Source organism: Corvus kubaryi, unplaced genomic scaffold, assembly GCF_017639235.1.
Source record: "Corvus kubaryi isolate FWS band 111438036 unplaced genomic scaffold, C.kubaryi_AGA036_p1.0 65066, whole genome shotgun sequence".
In the NCBI taxonomy this organism is placed as follows: domain Eukaryota; kingdom Metazoa; phylum Chordata; class Aves; order Passeriformes; family Corvidae; genus Corvus; species Corvus kubaryi.
In genome coordinates, this window is record NW_024581737.1 from 62,789 (window position 1) to 81,826 (window position 19,038).

Genomic DNA, 19,038 nt, shown 5'->3' on the forward strand with positions numbered 1-19,038 from the left:
TCAGCTCAGGTGAGGATTTCTGTCCTGACCTCCTGGATGCATACCCAGCATGTTGGGAAGGTGTTGGAGTGGGACAGCACATATGTGTGCCTCCCTGTGCACACACATCCCTGTGTGTTTGTACATTCCTGGGTACATCCCTGGGTGCATCCTTGTGCTCTTGTATCCCTGTGCTTGTGCATCCATGGATCCCAGTGCACCACTGTCCTGCACATGCACACAGCGTGGGTGTCACAGAGGACAGATAAATTTACCTGGATGCACGTAGCAGACGCTCACTGATGGGGACACATTAAGGACATAAATGAAATCCCAGCTCCCTTTCTTGGAGCCAGTCCTAATTCCCCGAAAGTGGGTCAGGCTTTGTTTGTGTGTTTATCTGGGCCCCTTCAAGTGTGGCAGAAAAAGCCATTACCTGATGCTGGAGCCCTTCAAAATGCTTTTCTTGGTTTACTTAACACAGAGGGAGAGGAAAGGAGCTTTGTTCAGACTTTGTTTTGGCACCCCAGAAAAAGCATCTGGTTAAGATTTTAGGCCATCCTTCACTTGAATTGCAAACACCATTTTGCTGTAATTGGCCTAATTACTGAAATGAGACAAAATTTATATGAGCTTTGCAAGATCAGTCAGGTGTCCTTAAAGAATAATTTTACATGGCAGAACAGTGGGTTTCTGGGGCAGCACTGACACTGTGGGAGACACATCTTGGGAAGTGGAGAAGTTTTCCTCCAGCTCCAGTGAGAAACCATTTAATCCTTCTCCTGACCTGGGGAATGGTGCATCTCTGCAGGGCTGTGGCAGGAGCAGTGTTTTAGTGAGCCTTCCTCCTCCTGACCCTGAGCTCCCTGGGCCCTGGGCATCCCCAGGATGCTGCCATCCCCCACCTGGAGCAGCCTGTGCCCCTCCTCAGCCACACCAGCAGCTCCCACCCAGTTCTGACACTGGCACCCATGGGTGGCTTGTCATAGTCACGTGTCCCTGGCCTCAAGGATCCCTGTTTGCCAAGGGCTTAATGTTTAGCTGCTAATAAACAAGGCATATCGGGGAGGTTTTGATGACCAGCTAGCTAAACTTTCCTGGGACGTTTGCTGGCTCTTGTGCCACAAACAAGGCCAGGATGTGGTGACATTCTTGTTTCAGATAAAGTTTTCATTAGAAGTTTCCCAGAGCAGGCTTCCAGCATTGCTCCAGCTCCTACTCCCTTGCTCCTGGGCATTCCTTGAGTTGGTGATCCAATGCTCAGCCATGTCCCATCCTGCCCAAAAGCTTTCTCTCCATTCTGGCTGCACACTGATTTGTCCAAGGAGGAGTTGTTTATCAGGGTTGGATTGGTTTGGGGGTTTGGCTTCAAGCACCTGTAGGGGAATCAAATAAGGTTTTCAAACAATGTCAAGGGGGAAAAGAAAAATCCTCCTTCTTGTTCTGACTTGAGAAATGAATGAACTTGTCCTTCCTGCCTTTACCCCATGGGCATTTCTCAGCAAAAACCCTGACTTTTTCCCCCAAAGGAATATGCCCTAAAGCCCAGCTCAGCAGCTGCTGCCCAGCTCAGTGACCATCAGGTGCCTATGGCTCTATCCAGCCTGGAGCCAGCTTTTGACCATTTCTACTTTGTGGATTAGCTGAGCCCATCCTGGCTTCTCTTGTGAGGGCATCCAGCAGAGAGAGAGGCCAGAGAATCACTCAAAGCATTTCAATCCCTAACACCATCCTCTAACCCCACTGTGGCTCAGCCCATTCATCATTGATCCAAATGCAAACAAATGTCATTAGAGAGGGACATTTGGCACTTAGATAAACACTGACCTATCCTTGCCCTCACTCCCGTGCAAAACCAGCCCTCCTGGCACTGCAGGAAGCTCTTGGGATGCTCCCACTGCCCTCCACAGCAATGGCAGCTCCTGGCAAGGCTGGGGACCGCATCTCTCCCACTCAGGGATTACACTGGGACCTGGCTGCTGGCTGGCCCGTTCCAGCATCTCTCAGCAACTGCAGAGATAATTGCAATAAGTCTAATTGTTCCTGCTGGATAACGAGTATTTTGCATCATCATCCCCAGCTGCTGAGAGCACCATCTAAGTTGCTATTTCAGGGCCGGAAAGCAGCTCCTCTGAGCCAGGAAAGGCTGAACCAGGCTGGATCTGGGCACCTGAAGCAAAGCCCCCACGCTGAGGCTCTGCTGACCACAGTGCTGGTTTGCCACCCTGCTTTGGGACAAGGTGTGAGACAGGGACTGTTCCCAAGAGGCAATCTGGATACAAAGACATGAAAACATAGGATATTCAGTGTGCTGATGAAACAGGCAAATCCCCAGGGAGTTTTGTCTCTAAATGGGCTTCTTCCAGCTGGACATGCCATTGTCCCTGTGGATGCAGAGGGCTGGAAAGGTGTGTGCACATGCATGGATGTGTATGCACACGGATGCACACAAACATACACACATGCAGGCATGCACATCCACATGAACACTTGTGTGTACACAGAGTTATTCCATGAAAACCCATGGGCCTGTTTCCCTGCCAACCCGGTGGGCTCCTGCTCCAGCCTTTCCCCAGACAGAGGAATCCAGAGAGGCTTGAACCACTCCTTTGCCCAGGCGGTCCATGTGCCCCAGAGGATGGGGGATCTCTGAGGTGCCTCTTTTGTTCCTTTTGCTAAGTTTTGTAATGTTTTAAGCTCTGTAACAGGGTTGTAAAACAGGCAGTCACAAGGTGGAGTGGGAAGATGAGCAGACAGAAACCTCTTCCCCTCAGAACCCAAGGAATCACTGGTACTGTGCAGTCACTACTCAGTGTGTGATGAGCTCTGTGTGTCCTGGTAGTGCCCCTGGTTTTGGGCAATGCCATTGCAGACAGCAGAGCTTGTCACAGCCTCCCCACGCCGTTCCATCAGGCAGACCTGCTTCGTGCTGCCAGCACACGCAGCCAGCCAGGACCACAGCAAATGTCACCCTCTCCCCCCACGATGGGTTAGATAAAGCATGTGGCAGGAACTCCTGACTGGGCATTGATTTCTCCTCCACCAACAAGCACTCTGCAAGACCTGAGGATCCACCACCTCTGGTCAGGGCTGCTCGAGTGCACAAGGCCGGCCTTGCAGCAGGGACAGCATTTGAACAAGGCAGGAGTGCAGTGCTTCTCTCCCTGCACCCCATCCGGCACCTGGAACGGCTGCTGGTAATTGCTCAGTGCTGCAGGATGTATTGAGCAGCCAGCTGCAGCATTCCTGCTCTGCTCATGCTCCCAAACATGTGGGTTTGAGGCAGCATCAGCAGAGGTTGTGCATTCCATCCATCCCATCCCACCACTCCCAGCTCAACCCTGGACTCTGCACCTCACTTGCTTTTCCTTTCTTCTCCACAAACCGGCTGCAGCCGGCTGTCAGGTGCAAACCTTGTTCTCAGAGCAGCACCCCTTCAATTAACTCACCTGCCTTGGTGGCTGGAAAGGGTTTGAGGACATCCATGTGGCATAAAGATGTCAGGCAAAAGGATTTGGCTGCCAGGTTGTCACTTATGCCCCTCATGTAATACACAACCCCCTAGAAATGGGTTTGCAAAAGATGGTGCTGAGTTTACCTTGGGAAAGGGTGGTTTGGGGATTGAGATAAGAGTTCTACGAGCTGGCTGGGAAAGGAGAGAGAGGAAGAAATGCGTCAGGGCAAGAAAGGGGAGAGGTAAGTGACTCATCTGGGCTGGGAGCATGAAGCCAATGGCCTTCCTGGTGCCATGGGGCTGCAGGGTGGCTGAATCTGGGCTGTGACAGCCTTGGATGGAGCCAGCCCTGTGGCAAGGCCTGCTTGTTGGCCAAGCTTGGGAGCCCTATGCCAAAACTGCAGAGGGCAGGGAAGAGGCAGCCCCAGCCAGGGACTGGCTCCAGCTCCTAAAGGCTGTGCAGGGAAGGGGTGAGGGGGATGATGCCCCCCAAATTCATTCACCTCCACACCACTCTCTGCTCCATTCCATGCCAGTGCTGCCATCCCAGGGCACAGGATGTGGTCTATGCCAGGGCATGGGTTAGATGTTAATTTTTCACCTTTGGGAGCACGCTGCCTGTCATATACGAGCTCGAGCTTATGGGGCTGGGGTAGGTTTTGTACTGAAACAGCTTCTGCTGCTGCCCAGAGGGGGATTTGGGTGGCCAAGAGCACCCAAAGCAGTGTCCTTGGGAGCCAGCTGGGTGCTCGTGGCCGATTTTACATGTTGTCTCCTAATCACAGTTCTTCATGTTCCCTCAAAGCAAAAGGCGTAATTAGTTGGAGAACGGGAAGTGCGGGGATCCGGCAGCAGTCGGGAGCTGGTGGCGAGGGGGTGGCTCCTGCTTTTGCAGGATCCCTTCTCCCCCACCAAACCAGCTGCTGGCATTTCTCCTGCCACCATCACCATCCTCCTCCTGTGGTGCCACATCCACTTGGGCATCCTGGGAGGAAAACCAAGCACTGGCAGCAGCTCCCTGTCCTCATCTGAGCACCGCTGCACCCCTGTGAGCACACAAACGCTTCTCTTTTGCCAGCTCCCTATTTGCAGCACTGTATATACAGTATAATCCACCCACGGGGTATCCAGGCTGTACTTGGCTGGGAAGGACAGAACATCCTTGTGATTCAAAAGGTCAAAATGAATGTCAATATGCTGTGAGCAAGAATGCCAAATCTGCCTTGGGGACACAGGGTGCTCGGAGGGACCCGGCTGTCAGGTGTGCTGCTCCCTAACAACAGACATGGGGTGCCTGAAAACCCTCTGCTTGCTGCAGGGTCAGGCAGGGCAACTATCCCTAAAAATAAGAATTCCATGGTGTGCAAACAGCTTTGCCTGCTCAGCCTGCAGTTCCCCATACCCCCTTTCCACTCCTGGAAAGTGAGGGGGTGAACAGGTCACAATGCCCCTTCAAAATGTCCTCCCAGTCTCCTCCAGTTTCTGGCTCTAAAGCCCAAAATTCTGCCTCCTCCACAGGGCTCTGATGCAGAATTTTCTTCCCAGGGCTCAGCTGTGGATGCTGGGTGAGTCCATGGGCAAAACACAGCTGTAAGGCAGCTCCAGAAGGCAGCACGTCCCACTGAGCGCTGGACCGGGAGAAACCACCCCTCCTCCTCTTCCCAGATGGAGTGAAACTGCTGTCATTTCAAGCTGGGCTGGAGGAAGCTCAGCTTGGGCGGATGGCTGGGATTGATTTCCAAGTGACAGAGGCACTCGCGTGTCCCTTGAGCTCCCAGCCCTGTGCCTAATGATTTTCTCTGCTAATAATCTCCGCTGAGCAGGCAGCAGTGGTGCAGGCACAGGGCACAGGGATGAGTGGGATCATTCAGAGCCTGACATGGCAATGGCAGGTCCATGCTGCTCTTCCTGACATATGGATCCTTTTCATTCCTCTCCCCAGCCCATCCCAGCAGGAGGGCTGCCCACAGAACCCTCAACACCAGCAGCACCAGCCCCTCTAATGATGGCCTCATCTAACGAGAACAAAGCCTTCTCAGGGCTTGGGGAATTTGGAGGTGAATTAGAAACTCCCTTCACAGTGGCAGGGAAACTCCCAGGAGCTGACAGTGTTTTGCTGGAGGGCTTTGAAGGCTTTGGAGCTGTGCTAAGTGCAGGGGTTCCATAGTGTGATCCTCCTGGACACAGCGTTCCCACACACAGAACTATGGAATGGCCTGGATTAGAAAGGACTTTAAAGGTCATCCAGTTCCAACCCCCTGCCATGGGCAGGGACACCTTCCACTAGACCAGGTTGGTCCAAGCCCTGTGCAACCTTGCCTTGGACACTTCCAGGGATGGAGCAGCCACAGCTTCTCTGGGCAACCTGTGCCAGGGCCTCAGCACCCTCACAGGGAAGAATTTCTTCCCAATATCCCATTTAACCCTGCCCTCTGTCAGTGGGAAGCCATTTCCCCTTGTCCTGTCACTCCAGGCCCTTGTCCAAAGTCCCTCTCCATCTCTTTTGGAGCCTCTTTAGGCACTGGAAGGGGTTTGAAGATCTCCCTGTCACCTTCTCTTCTCCAGGCTGAACACCCCCAGCTCTCTCTCAGCCTGAGCTGTCCCCATAGCAGAGCTGCTCCAGCCCTTGGAGCATCTTTGTGGCCTTCTCTGGACCTGCTCCAGTAGCTCCACATCTTTCTTCCCTTCCCTCTCCTGGTGCAGTGCAGGGAGCAGGAACAAGAACATGACCGTGGGTGCAAGATTCTCCAAACACAGACTTTTGGGGACATCCCCATTGTCGCCATCCCAGCGCTGCCGACGAGAGGCTGTGTCCAGGAGGAGCAGTGGGACACGTCTGTCCCTGCCGGAGCCGAGGTCGGGGCAGGTGACGGGAGCTGGCAGTGCTGCCCAGCCTGGCAGGGCTCTCGCAGCCCCGACCTTTCTGGCTTTGAAAACAGGATGGGAACAAGACGCACTTTTGTTTTCAGTTTGGGAGCTGGAACGGGACCTTCTGGCTGTTCCTGGGATGTTACGGCCTCCCGGCTGCTGCGGGGGCAGGGACCACGCTCTGGTACCCTGGGCAGCCTCATTGCTCCTTTGCATTTTGTCTTTCGTCAGCAGATCCCAAAGCTCTCCCCATCCTCTCCTGCAGCCAGGCTGGCTGGGGAAGCTCCCCTGGGAGCACCAGCAGGGATGAGCGGCTCTCACTCAGCCTTCAGCTGGAAACACCCCTGGCTCTCACCATGGCTCACGTGCTGGGGAGCCCAGGGAGGTCGGGGAGTTTGTGGTGCTGCTCCATGAAAAATGTGACTGTTGCCCTGGGTAGCACTGGGCACTGAACTAGAAAACCAGCATACAAGGAATCCAGGTGCCTGCACTTTGTGTCACCTCTAAAACCCAGCTCATGGCCACCAAGGAGCTGCTGGCAGCGACTCTGGACTGTGCTGTGGGTCCAAGGATGGGGACAGGAGGGCAGGGAGCAGCAGGGGCTTGCAGCAAGGCCATGCTTATGCTCACAAAATGGAGGGAAATGGGGTTGAATCCCACATCCCGCCATGAGCAGGGTCAGCTGATCCTTACTCAGGGACCAGAGGACTCTGAGTCACAGAAATAAGGGACAATGTGACCCTGTACCAAAATTAGGAAGAACTCTGGGCAGTCTCCCCCTGCGCAGGGTTGGCAGTGGTTCACTGCTCGATATATCAGCCATGAGGTGGGCAGGCAACAGATGATAAGGATATTTTGTTCCTCTGGTGTGGAAACGGAAATTTCTAAAAGAAAAAGTGAAGCACTACAACCCCCGATGGCAGGTGGGGATCTGGCACTTTGTTGTCACTGACCACCTGCCCTGGGACAACTCCAAGGACAAAAACCTCAGTCTCTCTGCTTCCTGGCCGCGCTCCTTATCAACCTCCCACACCCACAAATGGAGAAATAATCTACCCGGTTCCTGTGGAAGAGATTGTGAGCGGCCAATGATGGGAAATCGCATGGGTCCTGCCACGTTGGTGCACGTGTGGGTGCACAGAGGCTCCTGCAGCATTTCCCGGCAAATCCCTGGATTGTGCCAGTAACTCCTGTGAGCCACTCATGCTCGCCCTCCATGGTCTTCTGCCCCTTTTGTGTGCTGAGATCCCATTTAATCTCTTCAGTGACAAATTCATACCACCTTTTGCAGTAGCAGTTGTCACAGCAGGGAAATAGGGTTTTTTTTTTAAGAAAATCAAGATTCCCATGTAATTTCTGCTGTGGGGACCTCAGGAGTTTACTAGGAAAATTAAACCTCATCTCAACTTCCTGTAGAATGGAAAGCAAGGCTGAGGCTGTTTGTGTGTCCTGTGGTGTTTGGTCCGAAATGTCCCCAAATCTCCCCAAATCCTTCTCCTGGCTGAACTCAGCCAAGGCTGGGTGAAGACAGGTCTCCACAGGCCAGGAGCTGCTATGGGGCTGGGAACAGTGGGGTTGGTGAAGCACAGGGCTGGGAAAGGGGCTAGGGAAGGAGTAGGGAGACCCAGGGCAGCTCCATCCCTGTCCCCTTTGGCCACAGTCCCTCTGCAGGGCAGGAATACCCAGCATTTCCTTGAACCCCCTAACGCTACGTATTCCTGCCCTGTGTCCCCATTGCCCTGCTCAGTCCATTTTCCTTGTGCTGACATGAGGATTCATGCAGAAGTCAGGTCAGGGACCAAATTCAGCTGGGAATATCTGCCCTGCCAAAGGTTTGTGCCCTGAGTTGTCCCTGCACGGGTCTGGCTGGATCGGTGCTGCCCCGAGGTGCTGCAGGGCCAGAACCCCCTGCTCCAGGGTCTGGTTTGTGCCTCTGGGTGATATTGTTCCTGTGAAAAACATGATCCTTGTTTTTGCTGCCTCAGGGCTGAACCATTGCCCTCCCCGGGGACGGGTCCCTGAGTGCTGGCAGGGATTTATAGCCTGCCATGATTTATGGTGGAGGTAGAGCAGGACAGAGCTGTCACAGCCAGCACCAAAGGAACCCTGGCATTAGGACTGTCCCAGCATGACCTTACCTGGCCATGCAGGACAAAGCTCTGAGGTCAGAGAAGTGTCCCCTGAGGACAGCGGTGGCATCCACAGGACGGGTGACAGTGTGCATGTGTTCAGTCACCTGTTTCCCTCATGGAAAAAAAACAGACATGAGAATTTAAAATGCAAATTTTTGCCTCCAGTTCAGAGGCTTGCTCATCTGCCACATCCAGAAGGGACATGGTAGGAGCTGGCACTGCCAGCGGGGGACACCAGCTGACCCAAAGACAGAGCAAATCATGGGGAGTGGCAGCAGATGTGGTGTTGGACTCAGAGAAGTCACCGAGCAATAACACAAAGCAGAGGAGCTGTGGAAATACAGAGCTCCCGAGTAACTGGGATCTGGCACACCCCCGGCCCCCCAGGCACCTCTTCTCCTTACACCACTACCCTCCTCTGCAGGGAGGCAGGGAGGGGAGAGGGGAAAGCCAGAACCAAGTGCCAACCCCAAATCCCAACCTCTTCTCCTCATCCTTTGACTGTCACTGCTCCCTTCCCATCCAGCTCCTCCTTATCCATGCAGGGCTCTGTGGCCGGACCAAACAGCTGCTCCCACCGCATGCAGGGCTGTGACCCAGACAATTAAATACATTCAATACAAGCATCTTGTCTTCTGCAGTGTTGAAATCCAACCCTGGGTGCTCCCAGGCTGTCCCTGCCCTCCTCCTCCTCTCCTGGGTGAGAGGTCTGTGGTTGCTCAGCTCTGTTTATTAACCAGGAATTTTTCCCCTCCAGCAGTTTCTTTATTTTCACTGCAAAGCGATGCAGAACCACCTTGACTGAGAGCAAGTGAAAGCCCAGTGCTGATGCCTGCACCAGTTCAGACCAGCAAGGAGCTGGGCATTCTCCTGGGGGATGGGATCAACATGAAGGGACTTGGAGAGGTCCCAGCAGTGGGATCAGGTGTGCAAATTTGGGGTTTGCCATGAGCTGAGTGACACTGAAGTGCTGGGACATGTGGGGTCACACCAAAGCCAGCGCTGCCTGGAGGACTGGTGGGGATCCCTTTCCTCGTGGGACTCCAGGTGGGTTCTGGGGCTGTCAGGATGGAGTTGTCTCCCTTCTAAACCTGGGACAGCATCACCAGCATGCCTCCTGGGACAGTTTGAGACAGTGGCTGGCCTTCCAGACAAAGAGCCTTTGGTGATGAAATGCCTCTTGAGCAGCTCCATAGCAGACTGACAACCAGCCTGTGCTGAGGTCATGCTCTTCCATCTGGGTTTCCACCAGCCAGTGAGTTATTGTAGGAGGACAGAGAGGATTTATCCTTAGTTTATCCTTGCTGTAAAAAGCTGGGTGTCTCTCCCCCAGCCCTGAGCATGGATCTGAGGCTGTGAGACCCTCACCCTGCTCCCTCTATGGCTCCCATGCATCCCTCACTGCCCTGTTCCTGCAAGGTCCCCACTGCCAACCCCGTGTGTGTGAGCTCACGGGAACTCCCTGCGCAATGCAAACGTCTTCCAACACACTTCCCACTCACCAGAGTTTGGGCAGATCCTGTATCATCCCTATTTTGGGTCCTCCTCAGGTCCCCAGGATGGCCTTGCTGCCCAGCCTGACCGAGCAGAGGAATGGCAAAGAGTTCCAGCACACATGGGCTGTGCCAGCCCCGTCCCGGCCACCAGTTCTGGGAAATACCCTGTGAGCCTGCAGGGCTGTACTGGCAGGAGTAATACCCGATCCCCGTGGCTGATAGCAGCCTTTCACGGCTCTTAGCCAGGCTCTCTGGGAGAGGTGAAGCAGTTCAGCCTCCCACAGCCCTAAGGAGAGGGAAGGTAGGTGCAAACAGCTAAAAATTAGTTTGGGGAGAGCCAGGGCCATGCTGTGCCAAGCCCTGCTGCATTCACAGTGGGTATCAAAGCCGGCACCGCACCCCAGGAGAGCCCTTTTTCGTGCCACGTACCCCCCACTAACACTTTCCAACTCCTGTGCTCATTTTCACCCAAATTACACTAGAGGTAGAAGTCAAAAGGCAATTTCTATGCACATCAGGAGAACTGCTGATGGAGGATACAGAGGAGAGAAAACTCCTGCTGAGAAAAATGCTGCAGCGTGAGCCCAGCCCTCTACCAGACACCGGAGCAGCCACCCGGAGGCCAAACTTCCTGGGAAATCTGGCTTCCTTGGGCTGGCCGCTCATGGCATCACAGGGTTTGTTTTGTTCTGGGCTTGAGATACCGGTGAGATGAAAAAAATGCTTTGTGAGTGTTGAATTAAAAGGATGATGCAAAAGCTGCAGGGTGCTTTGGCTGGGAAACGTGAGCGGCTCACAGTTGGCCCCGACAGGGCTCAGGCTGTTTGGAGAACATGGGGTTTCTGCGATTAGGCTGCTCATATGACTCAATATATAACCACCAGTTACACACTAGATTTAATCTTGGGTCAAAAGTCATGGATAATTCAAACCACACAGAAAATGTTGATCGCCTGCTTGCCGGAGCTGTTTTTCTCTGTGATTCTTTGTTTGGGCTAAACAACCTCCGCAAAGCAAATGCAGCCTGGCCCAGGGCAAGAGGGGGGCCAGTCCTGGCTGGAGTGATCCCTGTTCCCGCTCCAGGAGCTGTCTGCTCTGCCTGAATCCCACATCCAGTTTTCTGAGTCTCGTTCCATCTCATGCATTTGCCATGGGGGAAATTGAAGGATGATTCACACCCTAAACTTCCCGTTGGAAGCATCGCATCAGTCCTGGGTCAAGTTGTCTCACTGTTTGGGCAGTGAGGGTGCCTTCCTCACCCTGAGGGAGCAAGGCTGGGAATGCTGCCTGCCTTGTAGCATTTTGGATACTTGGCTCCCTGCATCCTGTATTTCATTTGGTTCCTCTCAGGGACTCCCCCAGTTTCTTGTTTTGGGCAGTTTCTTTCCTGACCAAGTCACAAAAAACTCTCCGGTATCTGGAAGATGCCAGTGGGGATGGACAGGAATGTTCTGCCTGGTCAGGTTAATTGAGCAAAGGATTTCAAAGCAGGGTCTTGGAAACATTGATCAGGTCAAAGATCTGTGCCTGGGGTGGTGAGGGACTGGAACTGGAACAGCCCAGAGCAGCTGTGGCTGCCCCATCCCTGGGAGTGTCCAAGGCCAGGTTGAACAGGGCTTGGAGCATCCTGGTCTAGTGCAAGGTGCCCCTGCCATGGCAGGGGATTGGAACTCCATGACCTTTAAGGTCCCTTCCAACCCAGGCCATTCCATGATTCCATGATTTTGAGCTCTGAGGTTTCAGTGTGTCTGTGGGGAGTGTTTGCTGCTCCGTGCACCCATGAGCAGATGGTTGCCCTTTCACTGCTTTCCAGAGGCAGCATCCATGATTTCTGGTGATTTGCTTCTCTGCTAAAAGCTTCACTGGGCACGAAAGGGAGAAGCCATCCTTCAGCTGTGCAGAACAGTGTCTTGCAGGATGGTTATTTGTAGGGAATGCAGTGTCCCTTCTGCCCAGTCTGTGGCAGCAGACGTCACTGCTCAGTTACTGCACAGGGACAAGCGCCTGTCGTGGAGCATGGCTGAGCTCATCCATCACTGAGCTTCTCTGCTCCTCAGTCTCCTCTCAGGTCATTAGGAAGGATGAGTGATCCCTCCCTTCCCCTACAAAACCCTTTGCCATGCAGTGACAGAGAAGGATGCAAAGAGCCCCTAAGAGCACAAAAAAGCTTTTCCCTGCAGGGGCACGAAGGAGGCAGGGAAGCAACATCCCATCCATTTTGCAATCAGGAGGGGCACTGAGACAATCACCTCAGCCAGGGCTGGGCAGGATGACACTAAACCCCATCTCTGGGCAGAACCTCCTGGTCCCTGGCTGCTCCTGCCCTCACCATGGAGCCGGTGCTGTGAGCACAGCCAGAGGGTTTTGCCTGAAAACCAGGGATCTCAGTCTGGGGTAGAGCCAGCCAGAGCCTGAGAGGGCTGATTCCTCTTCCCATACATCTGCACAGGAAAGAGGCAAAGCCCTTGGGGATGAGGAGAGAAAGCACTGGAACAGGCATAAACAGCTTAGTAATAATACTAATGATAGCAGTTAGCACATCAGCAGTGGTTTGCAGCGCAGAGCACTGTACAAACATTAATTAGTGCAGGCAGACAATTCAGCGATATGGTTCCCATTTTGCCAACTACGATGAGGAGAGAACCGACCATCTGCTTAAATCCTCTTTAATTTAATCCCGGGGCCTTCACAGGAAAATCCTGAGCCCATTTCAGCCTCAGATGAAACCGCCTGAGAGTGGATGGGCCCTTCAGACTCTCCTGGATCCCACCATGGGATGTTTGAAGGGTGTTGGTGGCTGTGGGCTGAGCCTGGAGCTGGAAAACACACCGTGGCTGTTTTCTATGTCAATACATACACGTGGTGTAGCCAGAGCACCGCTGGTTTTCCTTTAGACACGTGTTGCTGGAGTCTTTGGGGTTTTCCAGTTGGAGATATAGAGCTAGTTTGGGCTATTCTCATCCTCTGCTGCTCTACCTGTGGCAGTTTTATGACCTGTTGGGACAGCTGGCTCATTCATAAAAATTAAAGCAGATGTCAAGAATGACTGGGATGAGTCAGATGGGATAAGCTATAACTGGGGTTCAGCCCTTTGGGGTGGCTCTGCTGGCTCCAGGGACATGTGTGGCTGAGACTGAGACACCATGAGGCACTGGACACCAGGATAAGCTAAAACTGCTGCAATTAGGGTACCCAGGGCTTTTTCTCTTTAAGGATACTGTTCTGTATTGCACAGCAAGCACATACTGCAGTGCGGTTTGGCCAAGAATGGGGGTCAGCACTCGGGGCTTGGCCATGGGGCTGGAAGTTGAACCCCAGTATGAGCCAGACACAGGAGCAGCACCCCAAAAATCCCCCCCAGAATGGGGGAACAGCAGATACTGCAGGAGGGTGAGCTGGGAGGGCGAGCAGCTGGAAGCAGAGCTGTGATCATGCCTCAGCACAGCAGCGCAGCGGTGCTGGGGGTGCAGCCATGCCTGGGGCTTTCTGCAGCCCTCCCTTGCTCCACGGATAATGCCTAGGCAGGAAAAGAGGCAGATGGAACCACAGGGGATGGGAAAGGCCAACACTTCCACAAGGAGATCCCCTTCTCCTTCAGTAGCAGGAAAACATGTTTGCCTACTCTTAAGCTAATATTGAAACCACGGTCCCTTCCCAAACACTGCGTCTGAATTTCCCACTGCACGTGAACTCATCAGCCCTACACATGGAAGAACGTGCTCAGCTCCAGCACAGGCTGGTTTTCCTAGGCTGATTTATTAGGATTAGTGGCTTTTTTCACTAGGTATAGATTCGAAAGTCTATAATGGTGGAATTTTCCCTCTTCTCAGGGCAGATGGGTTCTAACACAGAGCCAAGAAGGGTTTGCAAAGAACTTTATTTTTTCTTTAGACAAAAGAGCTCCTGGATCACTTTGTCCCTGACTGAGCACACCTCGTATTTCATTTAAATCCTGCACTGAGCTGAGCTGGACCTGCAGCTACATCTCAAATTTGCAGATGCTGAAATGCTTGGCTAGATCAGGGCCTTCCTCTTCTCACCATCTCCCAGGGCCTTTTCAAATTAGCCCCCAGCCCAGCCATGTTTTGAAGTCCAGGATGGTGCAAATGGTGCAGATAATGCTGATTTCAGCAAGATCCTCTAAGCTTGGGCTCTCTCTCAGTTTTGTCTTGTGGATGGCATCCCCAGGCAGCTCCTGCATTCCGTCTCCACACCAGGTTGCCTTGTTAAGTGCCTGATTTTAATTTCTCTCAATCAGAAGCTGGGCCCGAGCAATTACGTCGTAACGAGCAATTCATCCAGGGGGAGAGTGTGGATCTAGGTTAATTGGTCTGACAACTGAACCCAATCCTTTCCGGTTTTGCCCAGTTTTCCTTATTTTTCTCTCCCTCTGCACAATCTCTGCAAAGCTCTCAGCCTTGTTAATTAAGAAGGTAACTTCACCCCAAGGGCTGTTTTGTTCTCCCCTCCCTCCTTCAAACACAAGAGAGAAAAAAGCAGCAAGAATTAGCTAGTTTGGGATGAAACAACCACCTTGGAGCAGGACAGAGCCGGCTGGGTCTGACAGCAGTCAGACTGTGTGGAGCTGCTGCTGTTCTCCTGGGCTTTGGGGAAACAATGCTGCGTGATGAAAGCAGGTGCAGGGCCAGAAACACTCCTCCAGGCACGTTTGATATGTTCCACAGGCACACTGCAAAGCGGGGCAGGGTGGAAAACAGGGGGGTCCCTAGGGCTGGGTGGGTTCTGGGTCATGGCTGGGGCTGCAGTGCTGCAAATTTGGGGGACAGATGCAGGAGGGTTTATGGCTTCTTGGGAACACACAGTCCTAATGGTCTGGGCATTTCTGAAACCCTTTTTGCTAAAAAAGACTGTGGCAAAAGCCCCGTGCATCGGGGTCTCTGCCCTGTGGCCATACCAGGAGGAGTAGAAATGAAGCTTTGCCCTTTTTTGTGGGCTCTTTGTGGTCTCTTTTTATGAATTCCCATCAAAAAGCTGGGCTCTGCCCATGCCAGGCAGGGTGGGACACCCTGTTTTCTGGTCTCCCATGGGTGTGGGCAGCCCCAACCCCACTGTATGGGAAGGAACTAGAACATGTTCTGTGCCTCCATTTTCATAATTGGAAGGTTCGTGGGTAACCCAGAGATCAATTTTGGAGTGAGGAGATGCCAGTGATGTTTACAGTCAGACATGTTTCCCTGCAGACTGGTATGTCCTGCAGAGAATAAACTGGCCTCAGTGCAGGGAATCAGTCCCAAAACACATCCCCTGTGCTCCAAGATGCACTGAGGGGATCTGGCTGGGCAGCTGAGGCTGCCACTGGCACCAGTGCCTGTCCCCAGCAGCCACTCAGGAGCACTTTCTCTGGGATAAAAAGGATGTGCACAAGATGAATGAGCAGGAAGCACAGCTGTGAGAGTGCTCTGCTAGACTGGGAAAGGAAAATCTGTTATAAAACAGGCACCCGAGGCATGAGTTTGCTTTTCCAGAGGCTGTGGGAGCCCGAGGGTCTGGGACTGAGAGCAAAGGAGATGCCTGCAATGGGAGGGGTGGTAACACTTGGAAAGCTTCAGAGATGGTTCCTCAGGGCTCATGGAGTCATTACCTGGCACGGCTGTGACTGGGAGGGGAAGGAAGCAGGGCAGGGGCATTGAGCCAGGGGGTTCCCAGCTGGCACCTGGCCAAAAGCCTCATGCAGGTGGGCACAGAAAGGGTAACACAGGCACCAGGGATCCCAATCCCACTGAGATGGAGAGCTGTGACCATCTGCTGCCCACTCCTGGATGGTGCCTTCAGCAGTGATATCACAAAATGGTCTGGGTTGGAACTTTAAAGACCACCCAGTTCCAGCTGGTGACAGCACTGAGCCTTGCCTGGGTGGCAGCAGTGCTGTGTGCAGGCTCTTTGCAGCACCAAGTGCAGCAGCTCCCTGCCTTTCCCATCCCTTTTCCCGGGAAGGGCTCAACCCGTGCAGCAGGAGCTGCTCCTCGTCCTCACACGTCCCCTGGCACTCACAATGGAGCCCTCTTGCCTGACTTTTACTAAACAGAAGCCAACTCCCAGCCTCCATAGCTGCTTCTAGTGCACCTCCCAGCACTTTTGGGAGTTTCCCTGAGCCCTCTGGTGTTTTGAAGCCATCCCCAGGAGCTGTTGGGTGACTCACCAGACAGATGTGAAGGCAGCACAGGTGCTGCCCAGCTGGGGCTCCCATTGGGATGGCACAAAGGAAAAATGCCATGGGCACACAAGGCTCACAGGCTTGGTTACATCTTCATAGACCCTCAAGAGCTCTCACCCAGTACGTGAACTACAGCCCTTCAGTAACTGCTGTTCATCTCCCTCCCCTGGATCTCAGGAAAACAGACCCAGCTCCAGCCCTGGTTACCTGGAGATGCTGAATGCAGATTCTGGGGCATGGGGTATAAGACCCAGACACAGCCAAGGCAAGTTCACCCCAAATCTGGCAAGTTAGAGTTTAAAATAATATATAGGGTGGGTCTGTTCTGGGAGAGGAGCAGCACCAGGATCACTGCTGGCACCCTCCAGCCCAGGAGGACTGGGCAGGTGAGGGATGGGGATGGGCTCAGACCTGCTGAGGGTGGTTGTGGGGTGTGCAAGCTCAGCTCCACTGGTCTCTGCCCATGGTGTGGCCTGACACCAGTGCCCTCCCCTATGACGGGTGTTTACAGAGCTGGACAGGATCCCTGGAGCCCTTGTGTCCATGTCCCTCTGGCTGCAGGACACCAGGGTTCTATGAGGTCGTGGTCAGACCCTTCCTGCAGCTGCATCCAAGAGCTGGGGATCTCCAGGAAAAAGCCATGAGCTGGGAACCTCCAGGAAAAAGGCACTGGTGGGATGTTGCTGGCACGTTTGGTGGTTGGTGGAAACAGCAGGCGAAGTGGCCTCGTGCTCGGGGTTGCTGGTCCCGGCGGTGCTCTGAGTGCAGCATCAGCTGGATTTTGGCAGCTGTGAGCCCTGGCCCCTCACTGCCCACAGTCCTGGCCCCAAGGAGGGAGGGAGAAGGTGGCATGCTCACGTCTGAATACAACATGTTCCCCAAACATGTTTGTTAACATAGTCACAAATAAACATTTTGCAAGATTTTTGCCAGGAGGACGGGCTTAATGTGTGTGGAGCCCTGAAGGACAGGAGAAAGCCAGTGCAGCCTATCATGTGGGCTCTGGTCTGGCCTCCCCAGCACTGCTGGGGCAAGGGAAGTTGATTCCTCTCTGGGGAGTGCATTACTCAAGTCCCTGTGCACAAATTGAGAAGCAAATCCCATTAATCCAACCAGGAGGGAAACACTATTGTGGTGCTGGAGGAGAAGGGAAGGGCAAGCAATACCCACCAGGAACCACCCCAGTTCCTCTGTCCTCCCCACCAGCAGCTGTGCCCCCACTCTACTCCCCAAAATGGGCTCCGGCTTCAGAGTGAGCAAAAGGAAAAAGCAAAGTCATGTCCCAGCTCCTTGGGGGATTTCAGGCTTTCAGGGGCAGGTTGAGCAATCTCAGTCCTGGGAGGGCTGTGGGGTCCCATGGGGAAGCAGGGGCACAGCCAAGCAGGGAGGCATGGAGGGGGACAGGGGATGCCCTGGGCTGTCAGAAGTCTTCAGCCTGAGATTTTTCCAGGGATATTTTCTATATGGACCCTATAGATGCCTAGTTCATCTTCTAACCCACAAATCATTCATGTTTTTGCCCATCCCATTCTCTGCCCCATCCAGCTGGAGAGAGAACAAGTGGCTGGGAGGGGGCTCAGCACCTGGTGGGGGCCAGCCCAGCTCATTTCCTCATCTCTGGAAGTGTCCAAGGCCAGGTTGGACAGGGCTTGGAGCAACCTGGTCTAGTGCAAGGTGTCCCTGCCCATGGCAGGGGGTTGCAATGAGATGATCTTTAAGATCCCTTCCAGCCCAAACCATTCTATGATTCTGGGATTTTCCTGGCACCTGCAGCTGCGGCTGCCCCTCGGTACCCCCAGGTGGTCCGGCTGGTCCCGGTAAGCTGTGCCTCCGGGCTGCAGTTCCCAGCGGGAGGGATGCAGAGGGCATTGGAGCCTGGGCTGGGATAACCGGGAGGGCTGAGGGGCTGGAAGGAGGGCTGGCACACCGTGCTGAGCGCAGGCTGGCAGCAGCGCGCTCCCACACGCGATCACACAGTCCCCTCTAGTGGATATTCCTCTTCCATCCACATGGATGTCCTGCCCACGCTGCGTTGGCACCACCGGGCTCCGAAGCCTGGCCCCAGCAGTGACCCTGGGGCACCATCCTGCTCCTCTCCTGAAACGGGGCACGGTGGCAGGAGCAAAGCCCCATCCAGCTGCCTCCAGCTGGTCCATCCCTTCCTCCGCTCCTTCCCGTCCTGCGTATTTGGGTGACTCATCCTTCCCCCGCCCCGTCCCCTGCCCTGGCTTTGTCCCACACCACCCGCTGCCCTTGCGTCAGGGCTGGCCCTGGTTGGCCCCTGCATTCCTGGTTCCCCCTCTCCGCTGGGATTTCACACTGCTCGGAGTTATTTGGGCAGTGGCCAACATGAGAACGAGCTAATGAGCACCCGCGTGGCAACTGCTTCCAGGGATCCAGGGGTGAGCACCACTTGCTCCCGCCCTGCTAGGGCCTGCTACCTTGGTCCAGCTTGGACTCTGGAGAAGTGGGATGCTCTCAGATGGGAATCCCCTGAGGGGGATGGGTGTTTGCACCTTTGTCCAGCAGCTCCTGCCCCTGGCAAGGGTGCAAAGGCTCCCACTTGCACAGGCCTGGAGCACTGCCCTGTGCTCAGGGCCAGGGCCGGGGCACTGCCACCTCCTTACCCCTCCTCTCTGCCTCTGCCTGCTTTGGAAACTGCTTATCACCTGGAATAAATGTGATAATCTGCAACCTGAGGCTTTTCAAGGGAAAAAAGCCATGTAGGAGAGCGTGGAAGAACAGACACAGCTGCAGACCAGGAGTTCATCATGCTCCATCAGGATGCAGTCCCTCCCACTTGTTCCATCTTCTACTGCAAACACGTGCCCCTGGTCCCAGTGCCACCATCCAACAGCCCCAGCTCAGGGCAGAGCTGATGTCAAACCCTCTGCCTCCATCCCTGGGCCAGGGAAGGATGGTGTCTCCTCTGGG